Here is a 19,740-nt window from a genome sequence, read left to right on the forward strand (position 1 = left end):
CCCTTACTCCTAGCAGCTTTCAGATTAAGTTACAAGCCTTTGAGAAGGTTCTTATAGTTACCCTGTCTGAGGAACAAAATGAAACAGTCTTATGGCTTAATGATTCTATGAAAAAAGGCCCAGTTAAGTGGCCCCCAAATATCCTTACTGCACACTGAACCCATGTGCTTTTAATATTATACATTTATTCAGTCTTGAATCAATCATATTTTTAAATAGGGAATCAAGCAATTTGTAGAGTGACCTCCAAGGTCACTCAAGAGCATTTCAAAACCACTGAGCTAACTTAACAAGGATAAATAATTCCCAACTAGGAGGCACACTAGTAGACCAAGAATTGCTCTTGGAGTTTGGAACCTGAATTCTTGGCTGTGTGAGTTTAGAGCCAAGTGATTAATTTAAGAGTCTTTTATTCTGGAAAGATGTTTCAGCACAACTGTGTAAAAATAAGGCCAAGATACTGTTTCCTGTCCTAAGTATGCTCTGCTGGAGATTATATGCTCTGCTGCCAAATGCCTTCAACTTCCTACTGGGTCCTGCTGACGACTCAGACCTAGAAACCCTCTATCCCTCTGCAACTTCGCTGGCCACCCTCTCAGGCTCCCGCTCTTCCTCTCTTCCAGCCTACATTTGCAGCCCCACACCCACATACCACACTCCAGGCCAGGACTCTTCAGACCACCAGGATCAAAACCACCCAGGGAGTCAGAGATTAAAATGTGATTCTCAGCCCACATTCCTGACCTACTAATTGAATCCTGGATGGAAGAGTGGGGAATCTGTATGTCCACTCCACCTCCCACTTATTTAAGAACGATGTAGCCCAGCCACAGAATAACACCTGTGGCTTCCTGAAAATGTATCATTTTATCTTTGATTTATTGATCACAATTTCTATCCCCTGCCTCTATCCCCTAAGCCCACTTTCAGCATGCTAGTGGAGCTAAGAAATGTCATCTGTTGTTAATACATCCATTTGAGACAAATACCTCTTTTCTAAACTTTAATATGCTACTTATGATATCCACCACATAAAGTCAGAATTGTGCATTTATTGGCTTCCACAACCAGATCGAGAGCACAAGGGTAGAGATTATGTGCCATACCTAGCCTCATCCCCATTCACAAGCACAGTCCACAGCACACAGCAGTTCTCATTCATTGAACAAATGGATGGATGGGTGGATGGCCTGCCTCTCAATGGCACTATTGAACTTCAGTAATTTTATATAATTTGTGATTAACGTTAATGTGAACAATCCAAAGACTCAATTGAGTACCCCACCCCTCAGAAGAATTTTGAGTGAGTGGATCATCTCTCAGAGAGCCCCACAGCAAAAAGGAGAGGTACTTCTCCAGAGCCATTCAAATTTGGCACTATGTAGGGTCTTCATAAGTTGGCTAGTTGACTGAGCAAGTGTACTCCTAGCAAGGAGAAAAAGCAGACAATGAAGACAAGAAGGAAAACTGGTCACCAAAGAACTTTTCTGGGCAGTTAAGGCCAAGGTTAAACATTCTTATTATCAAAGATGAAGACAAATCTGTAATTAGCCCAAATGGATCAGCCCACAGGATAAAGTCTAGACTCATTCAAGGTCAATTATCCTGGGATTCAAAGCTGTCCATAATTTACAGGTGGAATGGACTTTTTTTCTTTTTTTTCATTATTAACCCATTGATCAAACCTCCTATTCACTTCCACCTTTCTAGATTTTCCTTTGGGAAATCTCTATATAGGAGCCTCAGGATTCAGGTGCTCCTGCTGCTGCTGCTAAGTCACGTCAGTCGTGTCCGACTCTGTGCGACCCCAGAGACAGCAGCCCACCAGGCTCCCCCATCCTTGGGATTCTCCAGGCAAGAACACTGGAGTGGGTTGCCATTTCCTTCTCCAATGCATGAAAGTGAAAAGTGAAAGTGACGTCGCTCAGTCGTGTCCGACTCCTAGCGACCCCATGGACTGCAGCCTACCAGGCTCCTCCGCCCATGGGATTTTCCAGGCAAGAGTACCGGAGTGGGCTGCCATTGACTTCTCCGGATTTAGGTGCTAGTGGTCCTAAGAAATGAGTCCCAGAGGTTGACCCTTACTAGTATAAGCCAATCAGCCCCATCTCATCCCCATTCTGACTAATTGTGAGATGAGCAGAAACTCAGGCCTAAGTACAAGGCATTCCCCTGGCTGCCTCGATGGTTAAGACTGGTCCAGTCAGAAAAAGCTCAGGTCTTTTATTTGATGGTATGGATATGAACAAAGAACCATGTAGCCATGCTGCTGGCAACCATCTTGTGAACATGAGGAAATCTAAGGAAATCTTGAGGACCAGCTCTGCAACTTGAAAAGTGGGCCTTTTCCCCCATAATCAAACCAAGGAGTTATCCAGTTTAAGCTAACTCGGGTTTTTCTGTTATCCAAAGCACCATGATGCATGCCCATTCCTACCTTTCAAGTTGCTCTTTCCCTTTTCTCTTAGCACAAACATAGATCTGCTACTTCAAGAGTCTGTATATTGTCCACCAACATAACTCATTCATTCCCACCTCCACACCTCTGTGTGTCATTTATGCCTAAAATGTTCTTCCCTCATTCTCTTTTATTCAAATTCAGTCTGGTTTTCTAGACCCACGCTGCCATCCTTATCTCTCTAAAGGAAGATATCCAGAACATGGTTTTCTTATCGCCTCTGAACTCCTGACCTTGAGAACACCATCTTTATTAGTTGTCATCCATATCTCAACCTTATACTTTTAAAGAAATGTTTTTATTTTTAATTGGAGGAGAGTTGTTTTACAATATTGTAAAACATGCATGATCAACATGCATCAGCCATAGGTATAGATATGTCCCCTCCCTTTTGAACCTCTGGTGCTCTGTGACAACCTAGAGGGGTAGGATGGGGTGGGAGGTGGGAGGAAGATCCAACTTTACACTTTTAATGACCCTTTTAACATTTTATCCATTTTAAAAACAGAGTCGCAAACTAGAATTCAAGTACTCTCTATTTTTCAACCCTTTCTGAACAGCCTCTTGCACAATGTCTTATGGTTCGCAGAAAACCAATAAATTTCTCCAGGCAAATTCAAAATGTGATTTAAACCTCTAAGTGACTGCCAGACATACCCTCTTATTTCACAAAGCAACACAGAAGATAGCAAGGAATTTCGGCATTACACAGTTGGCCAGGGTCCCATCACATTTCACAACCAGACTGGCAGTAACAGCTGGATGAAGACGAGAAATTCATCAGGCTGCCTCCCCATGTGCAGAGCACTGAAGGCCTTCCAGTGAAGATGCAGACTGACACTGCAAGTTCTAAAAAGTCCAGGCCCAGAACTTTCAAACACCTGTATAAAAATCATCCTAGGGGCAACACCAAACTAGAAAACAGGAAAGCACAGTCCAAGGCGTTCACAGAAAAACAGCTCTGGTCACCTGTAAGCCTTTCATATCCTCTTTCAGGCTTGAAATCTTAGGTTCCTTTAGAGCACCCAAGGGTGCATCTGTAAGATTTAAATGAGAGTCATGCAGTAAACAGAGACTGAGATTTATCCCCCTTCACAGCGACAGTTAGACAATGAGTAAGGTGAACAATGATATCAGGATCCAGGATTATTTCCACTGAAGACGACAACAGAAAATGAGAAAAGGGGAAGTATGTGTGTGCATTGTGTGTTCACACACAAGCAGCAAAGATGCTGATTCAGCTAAAGGATCAAAATAGTCCTGGCCACTCAAAGTCAACCCTTTGGTGCATGGCGTGACAGGTCTCCTGCACAAAGATTTTGATGCTCCAGTTAGGGTCTATATAATATCACCTGACCATGTTTTTCAACAGGTTATAGAAATGGAAGGGCTGCCTGACAAAATTTATACCACCACTATAAATGATCTATAGCAACAGCTTTCTTATATGTATATACCTATAATGACTAAGAGCTTAGTGCCAGTTAATCCTCCCCTCCTAGAGACTAGTGGTTTCTTTGGTTTCTTGGCTCAATGACCAGAGTCATCCATTCAGTACTGCTGCTTCACTCTTTTTCCTCCCGGTTCAACACTGCCTTCTCTGCCTAGGTCCTAAATGGGTTCTGAAGAGGTTCACAGATTGCATTTCATTGACCAGCCCCTGCAGACAATGTTACAGATCAAAGGCTTGTCAACTGACACATTCCATGTCTTCTCACAGTCCCTGCATATCACAAGAATTACCGTGAGGAATTCAGTTCTACTAGTGGCTCAAGTTGGCAAATGCTCTCAAAATTGCCCTTTATTATTAGCCACGTGCCTAGAGATGGGTCTCAAAGCACTTTCTGTTTGTTTGGGTTTTTTTTAATTTTTATTTTGTATTGGGGTATAACCAATTAACAATGTTGTGAGAGTTTCAGTTGAACACTGAAGGGACTCACTCAGCCATACATATAAATGTATCCAGTCCCCCCCAAACTCTCCTCCCATCTAGGCTGCTACATAACATTGAGCAGAGTTCCATGTGCTACACCACAGGTCCTTGTGGGTTATCCATTTTAAACACAGTAGCAGCACTTTTTGCTCTAAAGAGATCTGCCTTGGCTTTGCGGTCAGTGACCAACCTGGTTTTGCTTTTCTATCCAGATTGTCCATGGTGCCAAGATGGTTTCATGTGCTATCGCTGGCCCAGACTCTCCCTGGATCTGTATGCTAAGAAGGACCCTCTCTCCTATTCCCTAGACCGGACAGAAAGAACAAACCTTACGACTAAGTGAGGTTAGAAAACCTGTCTCCTAAGAAGCCAGTCTTCTTCTTTCAAAAAAAATCTCCCATAGCTCACAACTATGGGCCAAGAAATGAAATAACCAGAATAGGGCAAAAGCAGAGGAGTAAATCCCAATAGCTGCTGTTTCACCAGGGGAAGAAACCAACCAACCACCGCCATAAAAATCTCTGCCCGCACTTAAATCCCTTCTCTGAATCCCACAGAGGCAGATTAGCTATGTCCCAGTGCAACAGTCTAGCTCTGTGTTAAAGGGGAAATCCCTGTCCAGAATCTACTTCAATGGAGCCATGTGGTTTGCAGCAACTGCTTTTCTTTATAACCAAGAGGTCAGGAAAAGTGCCCCCTCAGAGATGCAGGAGACTGAAGTCCATGCCTGCTTCCTTCCCCACGCTGTGTGCCAAGCAGACCAGCCACATCTCCTATCAGAGGACCTGCTCTTACCATAAGAAGCACAAATGGCTGTTCCCCTCTCAAGCTTCCAGTCTTTCAGAATGTTCCAGCCCCACCTAATGTCCTGCAGGCCTGGCACTACTGCTTCACAGAACCAACAGAATATGGAAACAACATCCCTTAGACCTGGGATGCACAGAGATAGCCAAGCCTGTCCCTGGTAGTCTTTCCAAACCATGTTCCAAGAACTGACAGGATCATTCTGGGACACAAATACTCACAGCTTCAAGCTGCTATTCTGGGTATCCACTCAATATTTACTGAGTGCCCAGCTGGAACTAGGTACTGTCAGTACATCCCAGCCAGGTTAGGCTTGCAAAGGGCTCACCAGCACACCCTGAGTGGCATGGATTTCAGGGCTCTGTCCAGGGAAAGGGAACTATTGTCCTTTATTGATTTAGTTGAGCATAAAAGGATATGCAAATTTGCAGATTTGCAGGCTATGCTATGTCTGGAACACCGCCAAACAACTTGGAAACACACACACACACACACACACACACACAGTGGAATAAGACATACGTTACAGCTACAAGGTTAAAGAGAGGTTTCCTCACTAGTAAGGTTTCTTATCCTATCAACCTGCCTTTTCCCCACTGTTTAACTTTTCTCCTATAAAGAAAAATGTGGACTTCCCCCAAAATACCTTAATTATTATTGCAACAAGTAATCTATGAAAGGAAGAGCAAAGAAATGTATTGTTTTCCATCCCCCATTTTCCCATACACATCAGTCAATAAAAGAAAAAAAAAAAAACACCACCACCAAAACACGTAATACACATAGTGAATTGTTCCCTGAGGTCATCCCCAAATCTCCACCAACTTAGGCTATTAATGCAATGACTATGCTGTCCCCACTGATATGGGAACAAGGAAAACTATAATAAAGCTAGCTTATCCTGATAATGTTTCTTTATTTCTACTACAACTCAGCATAGAAATAGCACACAGTCACTTTTTTTGGTAACTCGGCTCAAACTTGCTTTTAAAAGGTCTTTCTCCAGAGAAGAGTAGATGATCACAGGGCAGAGGGAGAGGGGGTGTAGGATGGTTTGGTGGCAGGTAAGTTAGGAACAGTTGCTCCAGAAAATGAAAACTGTTCCAAAGCAGATCAGAGCCTAGAATCTTTGCAAGATTATGAAATTCACATCTGTTCTTTTCAGGCAAATATGACCCTTCCCGTCCAGAGTGTGCAGGTTTTTCCCCCAGGTGTCTGGAGACAAGCTTTTCTAGAAGTACATGATAAACCTCACATCTTCCATTCTAGTTATCATTAGGTATCATCTTTTGGAATGACCCATGAAAAGATGGCGGAGAATACAGATGCCCCACAGGAGGCATGGACTATACATCCTGCGAGTCTGGAAGAAGGGGTGCCCTGAACTTGAGGAGGTTGAGGGTACTGTGGAAGAGATATAGAACTAGGCTTGGAGCACTTAATGCATACCTGTTACAGGCAAGAAACTTCCACAATATTTTTGAAGGTCTGGAGAAATAAGAAACATTATTTTTTCAACTTTCAGGTATATAATACAGTATTGACTATAATCACCTTACAGTACATTAGATCCCCCCTATTTATTTATTTTGTAATTGGAATTTTGTACTCTTTGATGGATATCTTCCCATTTCTCCCACTTGCCAGCCCCTGGCAACCACCATTCTATTGTTTCTGTGAGTTTTGCTATTTTAGATTCCATGAAGTGATATTACACACTATTTCTCTGACACATTTCACTTAGCATAATACCCTCAAGGTCCACACCTCCATGGTTGTCACAAATGGCAGGATTTCTCTCCTTTTCATGGCTGAACAACATTCTATTGTGTATATGTACACCACATCTTCTTTATTCATTAAGGAACATTTTGAAGGAATCTGAAATCTAGATTACTGAAGAACAGATAGATTCATGGAGAGATTAACCCTAAGAACACATATAATTATAATAAAGAAAACTATAGATAACTTCATATGGAGCTTAGAGAGAGAAGGATGGCCTACTATATAGCACAGGGAACTCTGCTCAATATTATATAACAACCTTATATAACAACCTAACTGGGAAAAGAATTTGAAAAAGAATAGATCCAGGTTTATGTATACCTGAATCATTTTGTTGTACAACTGAAACTAACACAACATTGTTAATCAAATATACTCCAATATAAAATTAAAAGTTAAAAGAAAAAAACGAGACTTGATGTGACCTCTCAGTTACCTCTTAGACTATGGGGACCAGACAGCCATCAGATTCCTTGAGGGCCAAATGGATTGCGAAGTTCTCACTGGCCTTTACAGCAGCTACAGGCTCTAAATGTCACTCCCCTAAGGCTGCATCCTGGGTTCTTATTCCCTCTAGTCCTCCTGTAGCTGCCCTATGGCTCCCTATAGTAGAACTGAATATGGCTTAAAGTATGTATTTATATGATTATTTTCATTAACTATTTGCTAAGGGCCAGGCATGTGTCAGAACTCCATCTAACATCTGTCTTACCATTTAGTCGGTGCTTATCTTTTCCAATAAGCCCATAAGGGCAGAGGCCATGTGTACACTGCATGCTGTTTTAACTGTAGTCCCTGACATAGAACCTGGCATCACAGGTGCTCCATAAATACAGGGTGAATTAATCTAGACCAACCCCCTTACTTAAGAGTTGAGCGTACTGAGTTTCTGAACAATTAGACATGTAACCCAAGTCAGACTCCTGGACAGTGACACGCAAAGGACTATGGGCTGAGACTTTCTGAGAAACAACACCGATAGTGAGGGTTGTCAGCCCTCAGCTAATAACCATCCTAGGGGAAGCAGCTTCAAAGGAGGTTATCATTTGGATGACAGGGTTCTGGGACTGGACAGAGTACTATGCTCAAACCCCAGCACTCAGACTTCCCTAGTGGTCCAGTGTTAAGAATCCACCTGCCAATGAAGGGGACACGGTTTCAATATCTGTTCCAGGAAGATTTCACATGCCCCAGGGCAACTAAGCCCGTGTACCACAACTACTGAGCCATCCACCTAGAGATCATGGTCTCAACAGGAGAAGCCACAGCAATGAGAAGCCCGCATACCACAACTAGAGAGTAGCCCCCACTCTCTGCAACTAGAGAAAGCCCACGGGCAACAACGAAGACCCAGAGCAGCCAAAAAAAGAAAGAAAACAGCCCTGTCTCTGTAGTGAACACCAATGAATGGCCTCCCAACACTCATTTCCTTCTAACCAACAGCCTCTGCTTGTATTTATGCTTCTCAAGAGGTTGACATCACTCCTCAGCTGCAGGACATGTGTTCTAAAGTCAGTACAAGCAATGGAATCCTTTTCCCTGGCCACAGTGATCCATTTAGGGCAAACACATGACCTCAACCAGTCTAACCCTTGTGAATTTCAAGACTTCTGCTTGCAGTGCTGATTCAAAGTTGCTGCCCCTTCCTCGGTTGATGGAATGCTCTAGAGCTCTGAGGCTATTGTTGCTTCCATCAGCTGAAGACAGAATGAGGGTGAGGCCTCCCATACAGAGAGGAGCAGAGCTGAGAGAGTCCTATAGGGACTTCCCTGGTGGTCTAGTGGCTAAGACTCTGCATTGCTAATGCAGGGAGCTTGGGTTCAATCCCTGGTCAGGAACTAGAGCCCACATGCCACAATGAGGACTGAAGATCCCACACACCACAATTAAGACCTGGCACAGTCAAATAAATCATTAATTAAAAAAAAAAAAAGAGTCCTGTAGACATGAAACTAGATCCCTAATGCCAACATGAATCTCTAGCATATCCCATCACTTTATTTCTTAGTCCCCAAACCACTAAATACCCTTCACCATTTCAATCAATCTGTGGTAGATTTTCTTTTGCTTACAATCCAAAGAATCCTAGTACATACTAGGTGTGTGACACTGGAAAAGCAAAAATAGAGGTAATGTTTACTTCGAAAAGGATATCTTACAAATCAATGGGAGGCAAGAAAGGACTTACTGGCAGGACAATATCTGGCACTTAACAAGTCCTAAATACTCTCTACTTCTTATGAAGGGATTCACCAGAGTTCTGCTAAATAAATCTTTTCACCCACCATATTAAACAGATTGTTTACAAATAATCTACAACTTAGCAAAGCATCTAAAGTGGCCACAAGACACAAAATGGTTGAAAGTCACTGACAATCAAGGCTCAATACAAAATGGAAACAAATATCCTTGAAGTTATAATAAACATCTATACAATAATGTCTACAGGCTCAGGGAGTGATAGACTTCTACTGTACATACACGTGTGAACAAAAATATGATGCCAGGAAAATCTAATGTTTGCAAAGCATTTCAAGAAGCCATCCTCTGTATAAAAGGGGACGTTATCAATTGTGCTGTCTTCAGCACATTCTCTTCCCATTTCAAGCCCCTGTCAAACCTCCCCACCCTCCCTACACTCCAACACACACACACAATAGGTACCTGGGCCAATATTGTTCCAATCAAGCAGGCTGATCCCTGTGACTGGAGGGTGGGGGCTGTCAGCAGAGGTGGTTTTTCAGGTGTCACGTAGGCTTGTCCTTGCAAGTAGCATTCAGGGTCAAAACCAGAAAAGCTGGATTGTCCAAAATCCACAGGGCAAATTCCAGGTCACAAACAGAAGACAGCAAAAACTAACAGATGGGGGAAGGAAAGGTGAAATTTGGCCAAGACAGTAGGCAATAATAGCAATAGTCAATTGCCACCAAGCACAGTGCTGGGTGAGATGTTTAGTGTTAGATCTCTTTTCAGTATCACAAAAACCTGTGAAGCTCTTGTTCTCCCTATCTTTAAGATTATTACCGAATCCTATTTTCAGGGCAGAAAAGGAGACGCAGACGTGAACAGCAGAATTTTGGTCACAGTTGGGGAGGGAGAGGGTAGGATGACTTGAGAAAGTAGTATTGAAACATATACATTACCATATGTAAAATAGATATCCAGTGGGAATTTGGTGTATGATGCAGGGAACCCAAAGCCAGAGAGCTCTGTGACAAGTTAGAGGGGTAGGATGGGGAGGGGGGTGGGAGGGAGGCTTGAGAGAGAGGGATATGTGTACATACATGTGGCTGTTTCATGTTGAACTATCACAGAAACCATCACAATATTGTCAAGTAATTATCCTCTAGTTAAAAAAAAAAAAAAAAACAACCCACCAAAACCCACAAAAAAGTTCAATGAACCTCATTACCACAACACAGCTACAAAAATCTATTCGGAGAGAACCTTGCTTGATCTGTACCCACATGACGCACTGCTCAGCGCTGCCCCACACCAGGAGGGCCAGGAAACCACCAATAAGTCATGTCAGCAAGCCCGGGTGAAAATTCGAAACTCTTAACTTTGACAGCACAAACCATGGCCTGTTTCATCAAGCCTGCAAATCTCCACTCACTGGGCAGGTACAGGGTCCAGTTCTGTTCTGTAGTGAACTGTGATTACAGCAAACATCGACAACAGAGCTGAGCTGCTGCATGTCAAAGACCAGGGAAAGGCCTCCAATCTTTATCTTCCCCCAGAAACTCCATTAGGGACAGGGGTCCTGGTACTGCCTCAACTCCTGGGTGATTTTCCCCACAAGTGTATTAATTTTGTCTTTTCAACTAGATCATGCACGGTGACCTGGGCATCTACTGCTAAACTGCGTCAGGATCAAATCCAAACTGATGCCCCCAGCTAGAAACGCTCGCCACCTCCGGCACTTTTTCTCCTCTCTCACATATGTCACCACCCCTAATACCCCGGAAATACTGAACATCTTGGCGTTCCGAAGTACAACTCCCAGGCTTCTGCAAGGATTTTCTCACCTTTTGGCTGAAATGTTGTCCCTCCCCAAAATCACCAGTGATGGCTGACATTCCTTTCCTCACTTCCAGAAAGCTTTCTGGGATAACCTTTTTGTTGTTCAGTCGCTGAGTTGTGTCTGACTCTTTGCGACCCCATGGACTGCAGCACGCCAGGCTCCTCCTCTGTCCTCCACTATCTCCTGGAGTTTGCTCAAATTCATGTCCATTGAGTGATACTATTTAAGCATCTCATCCTCTGCTGCCTCCTTCTCCTTTTGCCCTCAATCTTTCCTAGCATCAGAGTCTTTTCCAATGAGTATTCCTATAAAGCCACACCCATCTCTCACTCTCTGCACACCTACCCACATCATTTTATAGTGACTCCCAATTTTATTAAGTGCTTTTTGAGGGCTGGGAGATGTAGCTATTTTTTGGTTTTATTTTTTATGTTTAATGGAAATCTAAGAAATAATGATGACTTTGTCTGGACTGAGTTTGATGAAGAATATTTACATGTACCTGCCCAATGACTAGCTAAAGGTCTAGTGAAAGTGAAGTCGCTCAGTCGTGTCCGACTCTTTGCGATCCCATGGATTGCAGTCTACCAGGCTTCTCTGTCCATGGGATTTTCCAGGCAAGAATACTGGAGTGGGGTGCCATTTCCTTCTCCAGGGGATCATCCTGACCCAGGGATTGAACCCAGGTCTCCTGCATTGTAGTTATGTCAAAACATACTTTTGTTTCTTTTTTAGTCTTCAGTGCCTAAAAGAGGAACACAGTAGGTCTTCAAATAATGTTTATTGAATAAAACAAGCCAAGGAAAGAATGAGATGATGGCCAGACGGATAGCAGGGAACACACCTCAAACATTTATTTGTCAACAGCACTTCATGCCCAGATCTAGATATAGCTGATGCACCAAGGTAATGAGCCTTTTGGGTTAACACCCAACAGACACTGTGCCTGCTTCCCTTCAGCTCCTCAGGTACCCGCTAATCCTAGTGCTCAGTTATTCAACAGACAAGCTTGTGCTCACCCTGCTGACAGGTTTTACTATGCTGCTGCTGCTGCTAAGTCGCTTCAGTCGTGTCTGACTCTGTGCGACCCCATACACGGTAGCCCACCAGGGTCCCCCGTCCCTGGGATTCTCCAGGCAAGAACACTGGAGTGGGTTGCCATTTCCTTCTCCAATGTATGAAAGTAAGAAGTGAAAGTGAAGTCGCTCAGTCGTGTCCGACTCTTAGCGACCCCATGGACTGCAGCCCACCAGGCTCCTCCATCCATGGGATTCTCCAGGCAAGAGTACTGGAGTGGGGTGCCATTGCCTTCTGCTGACTTCCATCAAAACTCCCTCAGGCCCTTGTCTGAAACTGACTGCAGACTCCTCGTCTCTTGAGCATCCCGCTCCCACTGAAGGTACACTATTATCTGGATCACTTTAGCTGCACTTTCTGGACCTGGGCCCTCAGCAACAAATTTCTTAGGAATGACACAATTACTACTACCAAAACTACTCAAAGCACAGTGGGTTGTCTTACCTACCAATCATACCCACCATCCAAGCTTGGCACATACAACAGGACAACCCTCTCTGTGCTCAACATCCTACACAGATAAAAACAAAAACGCTAGAATCTAAAATACAACACAAAACAAGACACGAATTGGGATTTCCCTAGTGGTCCAGTGGTTAACAATCTGCCTTGCAATGCAGGGGACACAGGTTCACTCTCTGGTGGGAGAACTAAGATGCCACATGCTGAGGAGCAACTAAGCCCACACAACCACAGCTACTGAGCCCATGCACTCTGGAGTCTGCAAGCCACAGCTAGAGAGTCCCCGCACCACCGCAAAAGATCCCACATGATGTGACAAAGACCACGTGTGCCACAACTAAGACCTATGCAGCCAAATAAATCAACAATTTTTAAAAGTAAAAATCCTTAAAAATAATAAAATAAAATGTGACAGAAATGAACATATATCTACGAAACAGAAACAGACTCGGATATAGAGAACAGACCGTGGTTGCCAAGGAGGAGGGTGTAAGGGAGGGATGAAGTGGGACTTTGAGGTTAGCAGATGCAAAATATTATATATAGAATGGATAAACAACACGATCTGTTGCATAGCACAGGGAACTATATTCAATATCTCGTAATAAGCCATAACTGAAAAGAATATGAAAAAGAACATATATATAGTAAATCAGCTCTACTTCAATGAATTTTTTAATGCTCCTGAGATAGTGCATCTCCTATCAGAACTGCCTTGGAATCTGTCTTCTTATCTGAGGTTGGGGGAGGGGGGTACCATCAAGGAGAGGAAATCATCCCTACCTTTCCATGCAGGTAAGCTACGGTTTCTGCCTGAAGGTTAGCCTTAAAATTTAGATTCTACAGGTAGTTTCTCTTTGCAAATCACAACTGAATCACCCTAACCCAGCCTCCACCAGAAATTAGGCACTGGGTATAGTACTTTAAGGTCTATTGTCATTTTACGTGCCTCTAAAGAATAAAGATGTTTTATTATGGTAATCAGCAGGTTATAAAGCATTCGACTTCTCTCTAAAGTAAATCAGATATATCTCTCCCCAAGATTTTTTTTAAACCATTCCATTTGTTCTTAGAACTTACAACAATTTTTCAGAGTGACAGTACCAGGCTTATTGATTCACAAATGGCCTACGCGTGTCAAGTCGGTATATTACTCTTCAAGTAGAAAGGAGTTGGAGAAGAGAGTTAAAGCTTCTGATTCACAGGCAGAACTCACCTCCATTTGCCTCTTAGGTCGTTTACATTGAACCCTGTGGACATAGAAATCTAAGACCCCCAAATCTAAAACCGAGGAGGAAAAAATGAATACATAAAACCAAGGAGGCAACCTAAAAAGCTCTCCAAGACCAAACACTGGGGACAGAATTTGCTTCTATTAACTATGTGTCCCTGCAATGACCTTTCCATTTCACGATTTGGAGGGAATTTATTCATCTGGCATAGCTGAGTTGCAAGCTCACACTGAGGTCTGAGACCTTGGACAAGTTAGGCTACATCTAAAGCAGAGTATGGCAGAGTACTGATGATGAGAAAACTCTGCAGTGATCCTGTAAGAATTAGAGCTACTGGGGCAGAAGTACTCACATGAAAGTGTTAGTTGCTCAGTTGTGTCAGACTCTGTGCGACTCTATGGACTGTAGCCCACCAGGATCCTCGGTCCATGGGATTCTCCAAGCAAGAATACTGGAGTGTGTTGTCATCCCCTTCTCCAGGGGATCTTCCCCACTCAGGGATCAAATCCAGGTATCCTGCACTGCAGGCAGACTCTTTATGGTATGAGCCACCAGGCAAGCCCATCCCATCAATGGCCATTATAATGTGATTCCTTAAACTCTTGATAAAGTAACAGAGGTAAAAACAAAGAAAGACGGGCGTTCTTCAAGGCCTTGAAGGACAACTGTTGTGACAAGAGGTAGCATTTAGGTCATTGGCAGTGATGTGGATGAACCTAGAGTCTGTCATACAGAGTGAAGTCAGTCAGAAAGAGAAAAGCAAATACCATATATTAAACATATATATGGAATCTAGAAAAATGGTACAGATGAAATATTTGCAGGGCAGGAATAGAGACACAGACACAGAAAACAGCCACATGGACATGGTTATGGGGGAAGGAGGGATGGGTAAGAAGAACTGCACTGACATTTATATACTACCATGTGGAAAACAGATAGCTGGTGGGAAGCTGCTGTATAACACAGAGGGCTCAGCTCAGTGCTCTGTGATGACCCAGAGGGGTGAGATGGGGTGGGTGAGAGGGAAGCTTAAGAGGGAGGGGATATATGGATACATACAGCCGATTCGCTTTGTTGTACAGTAGACACTAACACGACAGAGCGACTTCACTTTCACTTTTCACTTTCATGCATTGGAGAAGGAAATGGCAACTCACTCCAGTGTTCTTGCCTGGAGAATCCCAGGGACGGGGGAGCCTGGTTGGCTGCTGTCTACGGGGTCTCACAGAGTCAGACATGATTGAAGCGACGCGGCGGCAGCAGCAGCAGACACTAACACAACATTCTAAAGCAACTATACTCCAATTTAAAAAAAAAATTTAGGTCTTTCTGAATCCCATAAAAGGAAAAAGGTATCCTGATTAAATGTATGAACCGGACTCTTAAGATCAGTCTCTGCAGTAAAAGAGCTGAGCAATAAATCAGGGTTGAACTTGATAGAAGTACCTCTTTAAACCTTCTCATCCATCGTCTAGCCTCTTAAATGAATCTAACCAATGGGTAAACCATCCGGGGCTGTGGTCTAAGAGTAAGAACCAGTTGAGGGACTGAGCAAGAAAACCCCCTCTGCCCACGAGGCTCAGCTTCCTCAGATGTAAAGAGTTGATTCTAAGCATCCCATGAGATCATCTTCTTTAAAGAATTTCAGAAACTTCATATGAAGCATGGCATTGCTCCACCTCCCAGGAGCTTAGCACCCCTGGAGAGCTGGTTCAGCTTCTGAACTAAATAAGCCCTGCTGGAAGATGAGCCCCTAGCCCCTGAATACCAAGGAGCTATTAGTCCCAGAGAAGCAGGCTTTCGCTGAATACTACTTATTTAGAAAACTCCTTTCATGAACAACAACTACAGTATCTATTCTTGGAAACAGGTTAGTTGGGAAAGCATTCCACTGGCTTTACATAGCCCCAGCAGGCAGCATCCATCCATCACTTCCCTCACTCCCACAGAGAAAGCACAGGTGAGCCTGGGACATCGCTCAGCCAGCCTCCCAAAAAAGTGCAGGTGAGCCTGGGACATCGCTCAGCCAGCCTCCCGAATGCAGCTGTGTGATTACGATCAGCACAATTCCAGCACTGCGCACGGTCCCCACGGAGGGAAGACAAAACCAACGTGCTGTACCAGCTATTTCACCACCAACAGGTGAAAAGAGCAAGTGGACAAATAATCAGTAAGCTCTAAGAAGTCATATTCCTTGAATCCTTTTCAAAATTGCACCCAAATCGGTGCCACAGAAGGAAAAATGAAATGTCAGAAGCATGTGTCTTTGCTAAGAACCCTGATCTTTCACCTGCAGATACATTATAGAAGAATCAGAAGTGGCCCTCAGGCCTGGCTGCCCATTAGTGACACCTGGGCAGTTTCAAAAACGCCAGTGCCTGGGCCTCCCTTAGACATTCTGTCAAGCTGGTCTAGGGTGTGACCTGGGTGCTGCTCTCCAACACTGCAACACACTGATTAAGAGGGTCTCCAAACTGAACCCACAACAACAGAAGAGAAGAGAAGGCCATGTGTTTCGGTTTGTCATATTAAGGAGGAAAAATCAAAGTGCATTTATGAAAACCAAATGCCAGCAGTCAATCGTAAAGGAGATCAGTCCTGAATATTCATTGGAAGGACTGATGCTGAAGCTGAAGATCCAATACTTTGGCCACCTGATGCGAACAGCTGACTCATTTGAAAAGACCCTGATGCTGGAAAAGATTGAGGGCAGGAAGAAAAGGGGACGACAGAGGATGAGATGGCTGGATGGCATCACTGACTTAATGGACATGAGTTTGAGCAAGCTCTGGGAGTTGGTGATGGACAGGGAAGCCTGGTGTACTACAGTCCACAGGGTCACAGAGCCAAACACGAATGAGTGACTGAACTGAGGAGTCTTGAATGCAGTGGTGACTTCATGATTCTATATTTTTAAAAACTCACATGTATGCACAAAGAGTTACTGTATGGAAATTAAAAAAAAAAAAAAACAGAAAAAAAAATCAAATGATGGACTTATTTAACCTAGTTAATTTTTAATCTTAGCCGAATAGTAAGAACCACCCAAATCCTGTTGCCCAGGCTACACCCCACATCAATCACTTAAATCTCCAAGTATCAATAGTTTTAAAAACTCCACGGGTGGTCCAATGGGCAGCCATATCTCCTCATTCCCCAGAGGAAGAACAGAGGCAAAGGTGATCTCAACACAGGTCCATAGAAATGTGGCTCCAAACCAGTGATCACACCTACACGTACAGTCCATGATCCAGGGAAGTTCACTAACATCTACTCAAGTGTCCAAAATTTCTTTTCTATTAACTTTCATTAGGTTTCAAGACACTGGCATGATCCATAAGCCAAGTAAGAGCAGGGCTGGATAGTCACGAGTAGAGTACTCAATTGCCTCAAAATGTGCCAACAAGGGACTTCCCTGGTGGCTCAATGTGATCTGTCTGCCAATGCAGGAGACACGGGTTCAATCCCGGAACCTGAAAGACCCCACATTCCACAGAGCAACTAAGCCCATGCACCACAATTACTGAGCCTATGCCCTAGTGCCCTGGAGCCACAGCTACTGAAGCCAGTGCACCCTAGAGCCCATGCTCCGCAGCAAGACAAACCATCACAGTGAGAAGCCCATATGTCAAAATGAAGGGCAGCCTCTGCCCATCACAACTAAAAAGAGCCCACGTAGCAACAAAGACCCAGCACAGCCAAAAATAAATACAATTTTTAAAAATTAAAAAACTATTGTGTAAACCAGGATGGGCATCACCTAGGACTGGTTAGAAATGCAGAATCTCAGGCCCTATCCCAAACCTGTGGATTCAGAAAATGTCTTAACAGGATTCTCGGTGGTCCAGATGCATATTAAAGTTTAACAAGCATGGGTGCTGACCAATTCTCATGTTCATTCAGCAGAGTTACTGAGCACCTGGCCTACGTACTATATCTAGCAGTGAATAGAGCAGAAAAACCCCTGTCCTCTAGAAGCTTCTACGGAGCAAAGGATCGAACTAAGGCCCAGGGCTGTGGGTCACAGAGAGAGTTAGTGGTAGAGACAGGTTTAAAACCTCTGTCTACTAAGAATACGGCAACTGTCTCTCTTAAAATCACAAATATAATTCCCAAAAGAGAGGTTGCTAAATAAGAAACCAGAAGACAGTCTCTATATATCAAGTTAGAAAACTTTGGCATCAGAAATCCAGTTCCCATAAACCTCTACTCCCTGAGTAAACCAGCACAGCCAGATTACACCAGCCAACACGCCATGTTTACATAGGTAAGTTTTTCTCATAGGTGTCTGAACAGGATGAACAAGAGACACGCGTTAAAAGGAAAAGCATCTTGACCACAAGCTAATACTGAAAGTCTTTCTTTAGATACTCTTAAAAATCTAGTCAACTGATAAGCCTCTCAATTTTTTCAAAATGTATTGTTCTGACACATTTAGATGAAAATCCAATTATTGGGGCTCTTCGCTTCTTCCTTGTCTCATAAACAAACGTCTGGTTGGAAGACTGCTAACATTTGTCCTGCTAGGTGCTTACGCAGACTATCCTTCTCGATCACACTGTCTCTGCCATGCAAAGAAGAAAACCAAGGCTGGGCAAGGTAACTCGAGTAAACAAAGACACACAGGTAGCACAGCTGAAATGACAGAGCCACGCTTTAAATCTAGATCTAACTCCTAATCCCTTCCAGGCAAAGTGAGGTCCCTGGACCTCCCACCTAGAAGATTATTGCAAATGTAAACTCCCTGGTCCCAGCCTGGACCTGCTAAATCAGAATATGTATTTTAATCCTTGGTGATTGACGCCCACACTGACATCTGGGAAGCATTGAACACATAATCCCAAAGACAAGTTAACTGGCAAACATCTTCGGCTCACTCCATAAGTGGAGAGCAGTCACTTACCTGAGACTTGAAGCCACTTGTCACATCACAAACTCATAGTAATTCACATGGCTTGGTGCAGGGGGTCTTAATAGCTCCCTACAGGTTGCTGGACAGAAAGACCAAGTTTTCTCTCCAGGCAGAATGCCAGGGATGCTTACAATGTCTTAAAGCTTCTAATGGTCTATAAGTTTTATATTAACAGGCCTGGGTTCAAACACCCACAAAGAAATAAATACTGCCCTAATTCAAGAAATAATACTGCCCAAATACTACTGGGCTTCCCAGGTAGTGCTGTGGTAAATAATCTACCTGCCAATGCAGGAGATGAAAGAGACTCAGGTTCGATCCCTGGGTCAGGAAGATCAAATGGCAACCTGATCCAATATTCTTGCTTGGAAAATTCCATGGACAGAGGAGCCTGGCAGGCTATACAGTTCATGGGGTGGCAAAGAGTCGGACACGACTGAGTAACTGAGCACACTCACAAGCCCTCCTGGCATTAACTTCAGCCATGTGGTTCCTTGTTAAATAACTAATGAGGTGAGAAAGAAAAACACTATTATTCTCAGAATACATCTTACTGTGTATCTCTGTGTCTAAATATACACACACACACACACACACATATATATATATATATATCTTAGTGTATATTTCTGTTGCTGTCTCATTTTATACATATATATATTTATATATATATGGCTGCAGGAATGAAATTAAAAGACACTTACTCCTTGGAAGAAAAGCTATTACCAACCTAGACAGCATATTAAAAAGCAGAGACATTACTTTGCCAACAAAGGTCCATCTAGTTAAAGCTATGGTTTTTCCAGTAGTCATGTATGGATGTGAAAGTGACTTCTTGGAAAAGACCCTGATGCTGGGAAAGACTGAAGGCAGGAGGAGAAGGGGACGACAGAGGATGAGATGATTGGATGGCATCACTGACTCAATGGATATGAGTTTGAGCAAGCTCTGAGAGTTGGTGATGGACAGGGAAGCCTGGCGTGCTGCAATCCATGGGGTTGCAAAGAGTCAGACACGACTGAGCGACTGAACTGATATATAAAATGA

At 43.5% G+C, this 19,740-nt stretch overlaps 1 protein-coding gene across 7 annotated transcripts in view; it reads right to left on the reverse strand.

The window, feature by feature from the left end:
* Window positions 1-19,740, reverse strand: part of TLN2 (talin 2) — a 499,060-nt gene that overhangs the window by 326,236 nt on the left and 153,084 nt on the right. For 2 of the 7 annotated variants that reach the window (XM_055537740.1, XM_055537741.1), the window contains one exon: window positions 9,648-9,838. The exons of the other annotated variants lie outside the window; for them this stretch is intronic. The gene's annotated coding sequence lies outside the window, so the exon portion shown is untranslated. The remainder of the gene's footprint in view (window positions 1-9,647; window positions 9,839-19,740) is intronic. 7 annotated transcript variants of the gene reach the window in all.

Source organism: Bubalus kerabau, chromosome 10, assembly GCF_029407905.1.
Source record: "Bubalus kerabau isolate K-KA32 ecotype Philippines breed swamp buffalo chromosome 10, PCC_UOA_SB_1v2, whole genome shotgun sequence".
Lineage (NCBI taxonomy): Eukaryota > Metazoa > Chordata > Mammalia > Artiodactyla > Bovidae > Bubalus > Bubalus kerabau.